Consider the following 14,483-nt stretch of genomic DNA (forward strand, 5'->3'; position numbering starts at 1 on the left):
GAAATCTTGGAAAACAAATTGTTGTCTTTCCTCTCTATTCCTAAACTCAAGCCTCTGCAGAATAAGATCTGTCCTCCACAGCAAACAGCACAACATTGTGTGAATATGAAGACATACATACTCCATAAGGATATGAAAATAAATTTCAACCACAGATAAACAAAACAGAAGAGAGTCCCTTTGTCTATAAGAAATATATTCCAGCAAACCTTGCTAATAAGGACAACTAGAGAAAAGACCTTCTGTATCTTCTGTGGTGGTAGAAATCTTAATTAGAGCCCAAAGAAACAGGTACTCAAGAGAAATCAGAACAATCCTATACTTTAACCATACATTAGAATTATCCGTAGAGTGTTTTTACAAATCCCAATGGCCAGGGCACCCACCAGACGAGTTAGATCAGAATCTCTGAAGTGGGCCTCAGGCCTCATTTTTTCTTCTTTTTTTTCCTTTTTTTTTTTTTTTTTTTTTTTTTTTTTTTTTTTTTTTTTTTTTTTTAAGGCATCATCATTTTTTCAAGCTCCCCAGGTGGAGTGCAGTGTACAACCAAGGTTAGGAACCACTGAATTAGTGACTATTCTAAAGATACCTTCCAGATCAAACTGTTCATCTTCGCCGATGGTGGACTCTTGATACAAGGGGACCAGGAGTCTCTATCTAAAGCCAACACCCGGTATAATGCTACACTATACAATCCATTACCCCCAAACCTGGGAGGGCACTTAAGGCCATGCACACCCAGCCACCCAGTCTTAAAATGAAGCACAGAAGTCACCCACCCAGATGGCCTGCCTAGATGAACAGGGTCAAAGAGGCCCCTAGATCTGTTGTTTTCACAGGAGGCCTCCCTGGCAGTGGCAGGAGAGGTTCTGGAGATAGGCCACCCTGAGCCAGCATTACCAAGGAAGGGCACTATTTTCAGAATGCCACAACACCCCCTTAGATGACTACTCTCTGAGGGAGAATGCACACCTCTTAGCAAAACACAAACGGGGATTAAAAAAATAAGTACACTTCCTAGCTCCTCTGGTGAGAAAGCTGGAAATTTCACTGTCATACCCTCGTCGTTTCCCCCAATTTAAATCTGGCTTGAGATAATTTTGCTTGGTTTTATTTGAAGGCAAACTTTCTGGCAGGAGGAGGCAGAGTGAAGATGTATAAAAAATTCCACCAAAATCATTTCATATTTATTCAAAACATTTAAAGGCAAAATATTGCCCAAGAAATCCGAATAAAAAGAAAACAGAACATACCACATACATCTCTTTAAGATGGTTATTTTAAATAACAGTTTAAAGTATAAATTTAGAATGGCAGAAAAAAACTATTTAGAGATATTCAAAAATTAGTATCGTTCTACAAAATGTGGAATTTTTTTAAAGACCATTTTTAACAAAACAAGGAAAAAGAAAAGAAAAACCAACCACTAAATCTAACAGTGCTTAACTGCCTGGGTCTGAATCCAGGCTTGGATACTCTATTAGGCATAGTGCCCTTAATCATGTCTCTGAGCCTCTCTGGGCCCCATCTTACCTGGATAACAAAGGTTCTGAGTTGGACTACAGGGTTCAACTCAGATCTGCACATGTTAGCTGTGTGAGCCCATTCAACCTTTGCACTTCTCTTCCTCCTGTGTAATACTAAAATAAGAATAATACCTACCTGTGATCTGGAGAAATAGGAAGCCTGGCACACCACTGACGGAAATGAAAACTGGTGAGGCCACTGTAGAAAGTAGTATGGCGGTCCCTAAAAATATTAAACATAGAATTACCATATGAGCCAGCAATTCTACCTCTGGCTATATGCCCAAAAGAACTGAAAGCAAGATTTCAAACATATTTCTACACCCATGTTCATAGCAGCATATTCACATGGGCCAAAAGTTAGAAGCAACCCAAGAGGACATGGACATATAATTGCACAAAATGTGGCACATGCATACAATGGAATACAGCTCAGCCTTAACAAAGAAGGAAACTGACACAGACTATAACATGGATGAACCCTGAAGACGTTATGCTGAAATATGCCAGTCACAAATTGACACACATTGTATGATTCCACTTATGTGAGGTCCCTAGAATAGTCAAATTGATAGAGACAGAAAGTAGAATGGTGGTAGCCAGGGGCTTGCCAGAGGAGGGAAGGGGAGGCAGGGTGGGGAGGGTCCAGAGGTAGGAATCAGGAGTTAGTATTTAATGGGTACAGAGTTTTAGTCTGAGGAAGACAAAAAAGTTCTGAGAGGGATGGGGTGATGGTTTACACAACAATGTGAATGTACTTAATGCCACTTAGCTGTACACTTAAGAATAGTTAAGACAGTCATTTTTATGTCTTGTACATTTTGCCACAATAAAAAAATAAACGTAAATAAGAAAGAATAAATAGTCCCTACTTTCTAGAGACATTGTAAAGATTAAATATAAGTAAAGTGTATAGAGAGTGCCCAGCACAGAGTAAACCCTCTGTGGTTAAATATTAGCTACTATCTTATTTTCCTGCTTTTGTTGCTCCTTCCGGTCCCCACTACTGTGTACTACAGAAATAGATGCTCACTGATTACCTTCTGATCCCCTCCCCCCTTGGAGCTGTATACCTTCTGCAATGAGACAGTTCCAGTCCAGGCCTTCCTTGTAATATAAACTTTCACACAATCAGATAAAGAGGAAAAAACCACCTAACTTCACAGTCTTCACACATAAAGCTGAGACGACCACATTTAAATAAAACAAAACAAAACAAAAAAAAAAAAAAAAACCCTGATTTTAGTGTCTTCATTTCCTAAATGGATTGTAATTCTGCCTCAAAAAATGGGTTCAAAGGCTAATGCTGTCACTTATGTCTGATAGAAAAAAGAAGGAAAGTCTCCCTGCTATTCATAAATGTTCTCCCACTTTCTGTCAAAACCAAGACTATTTTACTTCTTTGCTCGATCATTTAAAAAAACTATCAGTATGAAAACTTCCAAGTATACAAAAGTAGAGAGTTCAACTAGCCCTCATATAACCAGCTTAATAACCAACATTAACCTTTTTCACTCTGCCAAAGACTCTACATTCTCTCTCTAAAATATCAGAATAAAAGCACCACAATTGGCTACACTGAAGCAACATTCATCTGTAACAATCACTGTCATCATCATCATCATCATCACTATTTTTTGTTACTTTTAAAAGTTCTTTTCTGGCATCTTCTCACCTTTTATTTTTTCCTTTTTTTTTTTTTTTTTAACGTTTATTTATTTTTGAGACAGAGAAAGACAAAGCATGAACAGGGGAGGGTCAAGGAGAGGGAGACACAGAATCCGAAACAGGCTCCAGGTTCTGAGCTGTCAGCACAGAGCCCGATGAGGGGCTTGAACTCACGGACCGCGAGATCATGACCTGAGCCGAAGTCGGCCGCTTAACCGACTGAGCCACCCAGGCACCCCTTATTTTTTCCTTTGAAACTACAAATAATCTCAATATCTACCTTGCCAAGATAATTGTAAGAATGTAGCATACGTGAAAGTGCATAGCTTGGTGTCTAACACATATTGGTTTCCTAAGAAATATTCGTTCTCCAAAACCACCATCTCATCTTGCTCCATGATGAGAGACATCCCCACATATCCTTCTCCATGCTTTGTCCCTTCTTTGGGGAAGGAAGTGTTTCCTAACGCTCGTCCTTATTCCTTCTTGTACCCCTGCCTCCTTCTAAACCAGGAATCCCAAACACAAATGACTAACCACAAATTCAATCACTGAGAAGACCCCAAATATAAAGACAAAGAAGGTAAATAAATTGAACTGATAAATGCATTCAACATTTAGGGTACCAGTCCCTAAATTAAAAATAAAAAACATACCCAATTTGTGCCTATATATTATTTAACAGAAAAATCAGGCTAGACTTACTAATGCAAGTCATTCCCGTGTGTGTGTGTGTGTGTGTGTGTGTGTGCGTGTGTATCTATATTTTAAATGTTAAACTCTTTTTTGATGATCTAAGAAGTTTTAAATGCTGATGAGATTCATTTCCTTGCAGTACTTTTCGCCCATGGCAAAGCTGCCACCTCTAATTTGTTTTAAAAGGAACTGTAATCACCCAATCAATCATACTCTTGACCTTCAGCCTTTAAAGTCACTTCACTGTGGTCAAAATTGGCTCTAAAAATTCATGTTGTAACAGTGCTATTGTCCTCAAGCTCCAAAATGCCAATGACAGGAATATAATTTGAGTAAACCCTCTGGTAGAAGAAAAAAACAGCACATGGAGTTTCCAGTTTGTCTTCTACCAGGATTCGTTAAATAAAAGTGAATGTCTATGATATTATTAAGTAATAACTTTTCCTCCACTGGGGTTTAAAGACTTATAAATCACCCAAGTTTCTATGCAGTGAAACTAGTTTCTTCACCATAAAAACCACATGGCTTTCTTTTGGTTTTAAATAACTTATCTTTCTTTATGGGGAGGTACAGAATGACCAAGTAATAATCTTTCCAGTTCTCACCTTCTCTTCTCCTAGCACACACTCAATCTTCACCTCATTGGCATCCATCTTTCTTGCTTGTATCCTATTTCAATGGAAAAAGGATCTTTCTGCTTGCGCAGGCCAAAGCATTATGGCTAATTTCAACATACAAAAATGCTCAAGTTTCTTCCATGACAACAACAAGCACCCACAAACCCATCCAGCTACAAGTCCCCTCTGGCATTGTCTATCTCCCTATTTCTTAAGAAGGCACTGAGGCTCGGGGCGCCTGGGTGGCGCAGTCGGTTAAGCGTCCGACTTCAGCCAGGTCACGATCTCGCGGTCCGTGAGTTCGAGCCCCGCGTCAGGCTCTGGGCTGATGGCTCAGAGCCTGGAGCCTGTTTCCGATTCTGTGTCTCCCTCTCTCTCTGCCCCTCCCCCGTTCATGCTCTGTCTCTCTCTGTCCCAAAAATAAATAAACGTTGAAAAAAAAAAATTAAAAAAAAAAAAAAAAAAAAAAAAAGAAGGCACTGAGGCTTAAACATTAAGTCCATACTATCTTCATTTCCTCAACCCAATGAACTATAGGTTCTATGTCCCACTGCAATAGAAATATTTTCAGTAGTGTCTCCAAAGGCCTTCCAGTTATCCAATCCAGTTACTTTTCAGTGCTTATCTCACTTGAGGTCTCTGTAGCATTTGATATTACTGGTCACATCCTCTTCCAAAGCATGCCTTCCCTCAGTTTTTTTGGCCTTTCTCCTGACCTTCCTCCTACCTCTTTGAACACTCCTACTCAATCTCCTTCAAGGACTCATATCCTCCAATCATCCCTATTAGTCAGTGACCCCATCTTCAGCCCTGTTCTCTTCTATATCTACTACATACCATTCTTGGTCCCTTTTGAATACCACTGACTTCAGTTACCAATTATGTGTCAAGTTCTGTCAGATCTCCGTATTTCCATCTCTAGTCTCCCTCATGAGCTCCAGTTTACACATGCAGGACTTCTCCGCCTGGGTGTTGCCAAGGCACCTTAAACTCAACACATCCAAAATCTAATATAAGCTCATGCTCTTCCTACATGGGTGAATGCTACCAACCACCACCTGATTATTCAATCCAGAAAAATGGAAGGCATCCTTTAGTCCTTGTCCTTTATTCCTGATATGCAAGCAGTCAATGGGCTTCTAAACTCCAATCTCTAGGATTTGTGTCTCCCCGTCAATCTCCTCCACTACTGCTAGTCCAGGTCTTCCCATCATTTCTCACATAAATCATCTCTCATTACCAAAATACCCAAGTGCAGTTCTCTGTCTCCAATCAACACATGTGGCTCTGACCAGCTCTCCAGCCTACTGTCAAAATTATCTCGGGGCGCCTGGGTGGCGCAGTCGGTTAAGTGTCCGACTTCAGCCAGGTCACGATCTCGTGGTCCGTGAGTTCGAGCCCCACGTCAGGCTCTGGGCTGATGGCTCAGAGCCTGGAGCCTGTTTCCGATTCTGTGTCTCCCTCTCTCTCTGCCCCTCCCCCGTTCATGCTCTGTCTCTCTGTGTCCCAAAAATAAATAAAAAACGTTGAAAAAAAAATTTTTTTTAATTATCTAAAATACAAGTCTCATAAGGTCACTCTTCTAAAACTTTTCCAAACAATCTGACGTCTTTTATCTTCATTATTTATTTCCTGAATATTTGACCTACCCCATGTGTTGCCATCAACTACCTCTCCCAGAGCATCAGCCAGACAGAAGTACGCATCCATGCAACACAGCTTCCTCACCCAAGGGAAGCGCTTCCACTCTCTGCCTGATTAACTCTTGTGCATTCTGAGAACTTCCTTGTGAAAAGATTTTCTGACTCGACTTTTCCAGGTAAAGTAATCCTCCATTCTGCAGCCACAGCACCATGTGCCTATAGATCACTGGTTTTTGTTGGAGATGTTGACTTTATCTCTCCCAATAAACTAAGCACTCTTTGAAAGAAGGAAATGCATCTTACTAAATTTGTATGTTCAGCTACTACATATTTGCAAAATTAATGAATGAATATTCATTCATAAGGCTTATTTTTCACCAAATAAATTTTTCAAAATTTGATTCTAACGATAAAAGGCAAATCGCACACTAAGAACAACAGAAGAAATGACATTTTTTATGAGAGACCTTGTACTTCATTTTCTTACAAACTATAAAAGTCCAAGGGTTTCTTCCCCCCAAATGGAATGGTTTGGGGAGCTGGAAGCACCACTAACCACTATCACTGACCTCCCGCCCAGCCCTGCGGCACACTGCCTTCAGAGAAGCACTTTATGCAGCACTGGCTTTTGAAACAAAGATTAGAAGATCGTCAATTTGTTCAAAAGCAACATGCTACTAAAATTCCAGATAAAAGAAAGAATCAAGGTTAAGCAGCAGTTTCTTATACTAGATAAAACTAAGTTCCTTATATCAGATCACATCAACAAGAATGAACTTATGAAAATAACTAGGCACCTGGCAGGGAAATACTTATCAAGCTCTTTTCCCAATGGTGAACACACACCACACCACAAAGATTTCTACACCTGTTTCTGGAATGTAAAAAAGCAAGAAGGATACAGATTCTTCCATATTGCATATGCTCTTGAGGAGCCATGTGGAAAGAAATGTTCCATGTAAGACTAGCACAGTGCTTCCATTCCAGAATTTCTTTAATCAACCCCCAGGGGATGAAAGGGGATATCACCAACTAAGTTGGATCTCATTAACCAATCACAGGTCACCAAAACATGTCAGCCTAAAGTTTTTGTCATCCAAGTAGAAAAGACTGAACTACATTCAACATGAGCAACATTCTGCGTAAAAAACTCCTATTTCAGAGCACCTAGGTGGCTCACTCAATTAAGTATCTGACTCTAGATTTCGGGTCAGATCATGAACTTCTGGTTCGTGACTTTGAGCTCCACATTGGACTCTGCACTAAGAGCATGGAGCCTGCTTGGGATTCTCTCTCTCCCTCTCCCTCTGCCCCTCCCCCACTTATGTCCTCTCTCTGTCTCCCTCAAAATAAAATAAACTTAAGGGAAAAGAAAAAAAAGAAAAACTGTTTTATTTCATCTAGGCTACCTTGATTTCAAACTTTAAATGTTTGCAAATAAATACACTGCATGTGCGTTTTCAGTTGTCAATAAAAGACATCCAAATGACTTTGATGCTCTTTTCTCCAATGGAACTTGCAATCCCAGTGATAACTTAATAGCAATCAGTGACATACCACATCTTATGTCCACAGAACGTGCCAACTTTGTGTAGAAAGTCCACTTGACTACAGAAACCTATATACAAGAAAGCATAACTTATGGACTATTACTGCCCCTGTCTGTCCTGCACAAAGTCATTTGCCATAATTTGGTGAAAAGTAGATAAAACAGTGTTAAAAGATTCAAACAGTTCCAGATTTCTAAGTATGACATAGATATATCCAAATTCAATTTTCCTGTATCTTTAAGAAATGTAACATTTAGCAAGCTATTTCTAATTTTTTTTCAAAACAGTATCATACATTATAAACACCATTATAGGGGAGGGTCCAACATGGTGGAGCAGCATGGTAGTTTTCTGCTTCTCTCCTACCTGAAATACAGCTAGATCAACAACAAACCAACTTGTACATCTAGAAAATCGATCTGAAGATTAACACAACAATCTGCATAACTTGAGCCACAGAACTCAGCAGGTACGTGGTGTGGAGAGGAGAAATGGGGAAGAGAGAAGCCATAGAGAGTAGGGAGCTGTTTTTGCTTCCAGAGAGAGGACAGAGACAGGACGAAGAGTACAGGAAAAACACTCCCCCCAAAAGCAGCTGGAGAGAAAGAGTGGAAACACCCATAAAGGACCAAAAAAGAAAAGGAGAAAGGAGAGGGTTTAAATACCATCAGGGCACTATAAACGGGGGTGGCACAGAGTCTGAAACTCCACAGCTTGATATCTGATGGAAAGGGTAAAACCCCAAGAGCAGAGAGCAAGGTCCAAGGGGTCTTTGGGCCCAGGGAAAGAGGCGATTCCCCTGCTGAGAGCACAATTGGTAGAAGCTGTGCGGCCTCCCCACAGGGAGAGGTCCCAGTGGACCCCAGAGAACAGCCACGTTTGCTGTCGCTGTAACAAGGACAATGGGGGGGGGGGCGGTGAAGCTGCGTGCCAGGTATGTATTGTGCTTTACCATAATCCCTGAAACGCTACTGCTACACTACAGCGCAAACTTTTTCAGGGGCAGGCAACCAGCCGCAGTCACTGGGCATCTGCAACACTGCAGTCATATGAATGTTCCTAGGGATGAGCCAGCACCCAACCACTGATCGGCAAGAGGCTCAAGTGGGTTTGCATGGGTCAAAGACACAGGGCCTTCAAAAGTGAGGGGTTTGGAAACACAGCCCCATCTGAGATAAAACTCAGGAGGGAGGTGCCACTTGGAAGGCTGACAACTTAGTTGCAGACAATGCAGAAGCAGGGAGTGGCCACAAGTCAGAGACAAAGAGTGATGCTTGATTGCCAATCGGGGAGAACATATAGTTCTGATACTAGAGACTAGGTAGATGGGTGGTGCCATTTTCACCTCTCCCGCACATGTGCGTACACGCATAAAGAAACCACAACAATCCACACCAGTAAACTAAACAATGCCATCTAGGGGAGAAAGGTGCCATTACACCAAGCCACGTCCAAATGCACCAACCATGATATAAACACAAGTCTCTAGGCTTGTTTAGTTTGCACACTATAAAGTCGTTCATAGTTTGACTTCTAGGGGAAACTGGATGTAATTTCAATCATATTTCATTCTGTTTACTGGTCCTTCTACTCAATTTTTTTCCTTTTCTTCTCATTTCTTATTTTGAATACAGAAAGAGAAAAATCTATTTTTATTCTCCGTTTTATAAAAAACATTTTTCTTTAAATTTTTTCTACTATATTTTTATTTTTTAATAATTTTTTCTTAATCATTTAAATTTTTATATTTTATAGTATTCATTTTTGTAAATTTTCAAATGTTTTCCTACTTTTTTTACTTTTAAGTTTTCTTTCCCTTTTTCTCTCTTCTACGAACCTTCTTGCAACAACCAAACCAAAACACACCTAAGATATCACATCCTTTATTTTTTGTGTTGTTTTTAATTTTTAATTTTATTATTATTAATTCCTTTTCTTCCTTCAAAATGACAAAAGTGAAGGAATTCACACCCCAAAATTAAGAACAGGAAGAAATGACAGCCAGGGACTTAATCAACACAGATACAAGCAAGATGTGTGAACCAGAATTTAGAATCACGATAATAAGAATACAAGCTATGGTTGAAAAAAGCATAGAATCCCTATCTGCAGAGATAAACGAAGTAAAATCTAGTCAGGACAAAATTAAAAATGCTATAACTGAGATGCAATCTCAATAGATGCCACAGTGGCAAGAATGGATGAAGCAGAGCAGCCAATCAGCGATATAGAGGACAAACTTATGGAGAATAATGAAGCAGAAAAAAAGAGGGAAACTAAGACAAAAGAGCACGATATAAGAATTAGAGAACTCAGTGACTCATTAAAAAGGAATAACATCCAAAAAATAGGGGTCCCAGAAGATGGAGAGAGATAAAGGCATAGAAGGTTTATGTGAGCAAATCATAGTGGAAAATTTTCCTAACCTGAGGAAAGACACAGACCTCAAAATCCAGGAAGCACAGAGAACTCCCATTAGATTCAACAAAAACCGACCATCAACAAGGCATATCATAGTCAAATTCACAAAATACACAGGCAAGGAAAGAATCATGAAAGCAGCAAGGGAAAAAAAGTCCCTAACCTACAAGGGAAGACAGATCAGATTCACGGCAGACTTATCCATAGAAACTTGGCAAGCCAGAAAGGAGTGGCAGGATATATTCAATGTGCTGAATCAGTAAAATATGCAGCCAAGAATTCTTTATCCAGCAAGGCTACCAGTCATAATAGAAGGAGAGATAAAGAGTTTCCCAAACAAAAATTAAAGGAGTTTGTGACCACTAAACCAGCCCTGCAAGAAATTTTACGAGGGACTCTCTGAGGGGAGACAAAAAGAAAGAAAAGACCAAAGGCAACAAAGACTAGAAAGGACCAGAGAACACCACCAGAAAGTCCAACTGTACAGGCAACACAATGACAATAAATTCATATCTTTCAGATCTCACTCTAAATGTCAACAGAATAAACACTGCAATCAAAAGACACGATAGAAGGGATTAAAAAACAAGATCCATCTATATGCTGTTTACAAGAGACCAAGTTTAGACCTAAAGACACCTTCAGATTGAAAGTAAGGAGATGGAGAAGCATCTATCATGTCAACAGCCACAAAAAGCTGGGGTAGCCATACTTATATCAAACAATCTAGATTTTAAAATAAAGACAGTAACAAGAGATAACGAAAGGCATTATATCATAATGAAGGGGACTACACACCAAGAAGATCTAGCAATTGTAAACATTTATGCCCCCAATGTGAAAGCACACACCTATATAAATCAATTAATCAAAAACATGAAGAAACTCATTGACAATAATACCATAATAGTAGGGGGCCTCACCCCCACTTACAACAATGGACAGATCATCAAAGCAGAAAATCAACAAGGAAACAATGGCTTTGAATGACTCACTGGACTGGATGGACTTAACACATATATTCAGAACATTTCATCCTAAAGCAGCAGAATACACATTCTTCTTGAGCGCACATGGAACATTCTCCAGAAAAGATCATACACTGGGACACAAATCAGCCCACAACAAGTACAAAAAGATCAAGATCATATCATGCATATTTTCAGACCTCAACACAATGTAACTCAAAATAAACCACAAGAAATAATTTGGAAAGACAACACATACTTGGAGACTAAAGAACATCCTACTAAAGAATGAATGGGTTAAGAAGTTAAAGAAAAAATTTAAAAACACATGGAAAGCAATGAAAATCATTAACACCACAACCCAAAACCTCTAGGACACAGCAAAAGTGGTCATAAGAGGGAAGTATATAGCAATCCACCTTCCACCCATAAGGAAGGAAGAAAGGTCTCAGATACAGAACCTAACCTTTCACCTTAAAAGAGCTGGAAAAATAATAGCAAATAAAACCCCAAGTGAGCAGAAGATGGGAAATAATAAAGATCAGAGCAGAAATCAAAGCTATCAAAACAAAAACAACAACAACAAACCATGAGTAGAACAGATCAATGAAACCAGGAGCTGCTTCTTTGAAAGAATTAACAAAACTGATAAACCCCTACCAGTTTGATAAAAATGAAAAATGAAAGGACCCAAATAAACAAAATCAAGAATGAAAGAGGAAAGCTCACAACTAACACTGCAGCAATACAAACAATGATAAAATATTATGAGCAATTATTTGCCAATAACTTGGGCAATCTGGAAAAAATGGACAAATTCCTAGAAACATATACACTACCAAAACTGAAACAGGAAGAAATAGAAAATTTGAACAGACCCATAAACAGTAAAGAAATAAAATCAGTAATGAAAAATCTCCCAAAAAACAAGAGTCCAGGACCAGATGGTTTTCCAGAGAAATTCTACCAAACATATAAAGAAGAATTAACACCTATTCTCTTGAAGCTGTTCCAAAAAACATAAATGGGAGGCAAACTTCTAAACCCATTCTATGAAGTCAGCATTACCTTGATTCCAAAACCAGACAAAGACCCCACTAAAAAGGAGAACTACAGACCAGTTTCCCTGATGAACATGGATGCAAAAATTCTTAAGATACTAGCCAATCAGATCCAACAAAACATTAAAAGAATTATTCACCACAACCAAGTGGGATCTATACCTGGTTCAATATCCACAAAATAATCAATGTGATACATCACATCAAGAAAAGAAAGGACAAGAACCACATGACACTCTCAACAGGGGCACAGAAAGCATTTGACAAAATACAGCATCCTTTCTTGATTAAAACCCTCAAGAAAGTAAGAATAGAAGGATGATACCTTGAGATCATAAAAGCCATACATGAAAGACCCTCTGCTAATATCATCCTCAATGGAGAAAAACTGAAAGCTTTCCCCCTAAGATCAGGAACACAACAGGGATATCCACTCTCACCACTGTTATTCAGAATAGTCCTGGAAGTCCTAGCCTCAGCAATCAGACAACACAAAGGAATAAAAGGCATCCAAATCGGCAAGGACAAAGTCAACTTTCACTCTTCGCAGATGACATGATACTCTATGGAAAACCCAAAAGATTCCACCAAAAACTTCTAGAACTGACCCATGAATTCAGCAAAGTAGCAGAATATAAAATCAATTCATTTCTATACACCAATAATGAAGCAACAGAAAGAGAAGTCAAGGAATTGATCCCATTTACAATTGCACCAAAACCCATAAAATATCTAGGAATAAACCTAACCAAACAGGTGAAAAATCTATACACTGAAAACTATAGAAAATTTATGAAAGAAATTGAAGAAGACACAAAATCATGGAAAAATATTCCATGCTCCTGGATTCAAAGAATATTGTTAAAATGTCGATACTACCCAAAATCATCTACATATTCAATGCAATCCCTATTAACACCAGCATTCTTCACACAACTAGAACAGTCCTAAAATTTGGAACCATACAAATTTGGAACCATACAAATTTCCATACATATCTGGAACCAGATAAGACCCTGAATACTCAAAGCAATCCTGGGGGAAAAAAAAAAAAGCTGGAGGCATCACAATCCCAGACATCAAGCTGTATTACAAAGCTGTCATGATCAAGATAGTATGGTATTGGCACAAAACCAGATACTCAGATCAATGGAACAGAATAGAGAACCGAGAAATGGGCCCACAAATGTATGGCCAACTAATCTTTGACAAAGCAGAAAAGAATATCCAATGGAAAAAGACAGTCTCTTCAGCAAACGGTGTTGGTCAAACTGGACAGTGATTTGCAGAAAAATGAACCTGGACCACTTTCTTACACCATACACAAAAATAAACTCAAAATGGATGAAAGACCTGAATATAAGACAGGAAGCCATCAAAATCCTAGAGGAGGACCTCAAAACCTCTTTTGACGTCAGCCACAGCAACTTCTTACTCAACACAGCTCCAGAGACAAGGGAAACAAAAGCAAAAATGAATTAATGGGACCTCATCAAGATAAAAAGCTTCTGCACAGCAAAGCAAACAATCAGCAAAACAGAAAGGCAACCGACGGAATGGGAGAAGGTATCTGCAAACGACATATCATATAAAGGGTTAGTATCCAAAATCTATAAAGAAGTTATCAAACTCAACACCCAAAAAATAAATAATCCAGTGAAGAAATGGGCAAAAGACACGAATAGACACTTCTCCAAAGAACACATCCAGATGGCTAACAGACACATGAAAAAATACTCAACGGAACTCATCATCAGGGAAATACAAATCAAAACCACAATGAGATACCACCTCACACCTGTCAGAACGGCTAAAATTAACAACTCAGGCAACAGCAGATGAAGAGAAAGAGGATGGATCTCTTTTGCACTGCTGGTGTGAATGCAAACTGGTGTAGCCACTCTGGAAAACAGTATGGATGTTCCTCAAAAAGTTAAAAATAGAACTACCCTACGACACACCAATTGCACTATTAGGTATTTATCCAAGGATACAGGTGTGCTGTTTCAAAGGGGCATATGCACCCCAATGTTTATAGCAGCACTACTGACAGTAGCCAAAGTATGGAAAGAGCCCAAATGTCCATTGATGGATGAACGAATAAAGAAGATGTGGTATATATATACAAGGCAGTATTACTTGGCATTCAAAAAGAATGAAATCTTGCCATTTGCAACAACATGGAGGGAAATAGAGGGTATTATGCTAAGAGAAATTAGTCAGAGAAAGAAAAATACCATATGACTTCACTCATATCTGGAATTTAAGATACAAAATAGATGAACATAAGGGAAGAGAAACAAAAATAATATAAAAACAGAGAGGGGGACAAA

General features: G+C 39.0%; 1 protein-coding gene across 34 annotated transcripts in view; it reads right to left on the reverse strand.

Moving 5' to 3' along the window:
* FARS2 (phenylalanyl-tRNA synthetase 2, mitochondrial) overlaps positions 1-14,483 on the reverse strand; it is a 618,373-nt gene that overhangs the window by 564,302 nt on the left and 39,588 nt on the right. For all 34 annotated transcript variants that reach the window (XM_019830295.3, XM_019830299.3, XM_019830296.3 and 31 more), the window contains exon 2: positions 1,663-1,749. The gene's annotated coding sequence lies outside the window, so the exon portion shown is untranslated. The remainder of the gene's footprint in view (positions 1-1,662; positions 1,750-14,483) is intronic.

The sequence above is a fragment of the Felis catus genome, chromosome B2 (assembly GCF_018350175.1).
Source record: "Felis catus isolate Fca126 chromosome B2, F.catus_Fca126_mat1.0, whole genome shotgun sequence".
NCBI lineage: Eukaryota > Metazoa > Chordata > Mammalia > Carnivora > Felidae > Felis > Felis catus.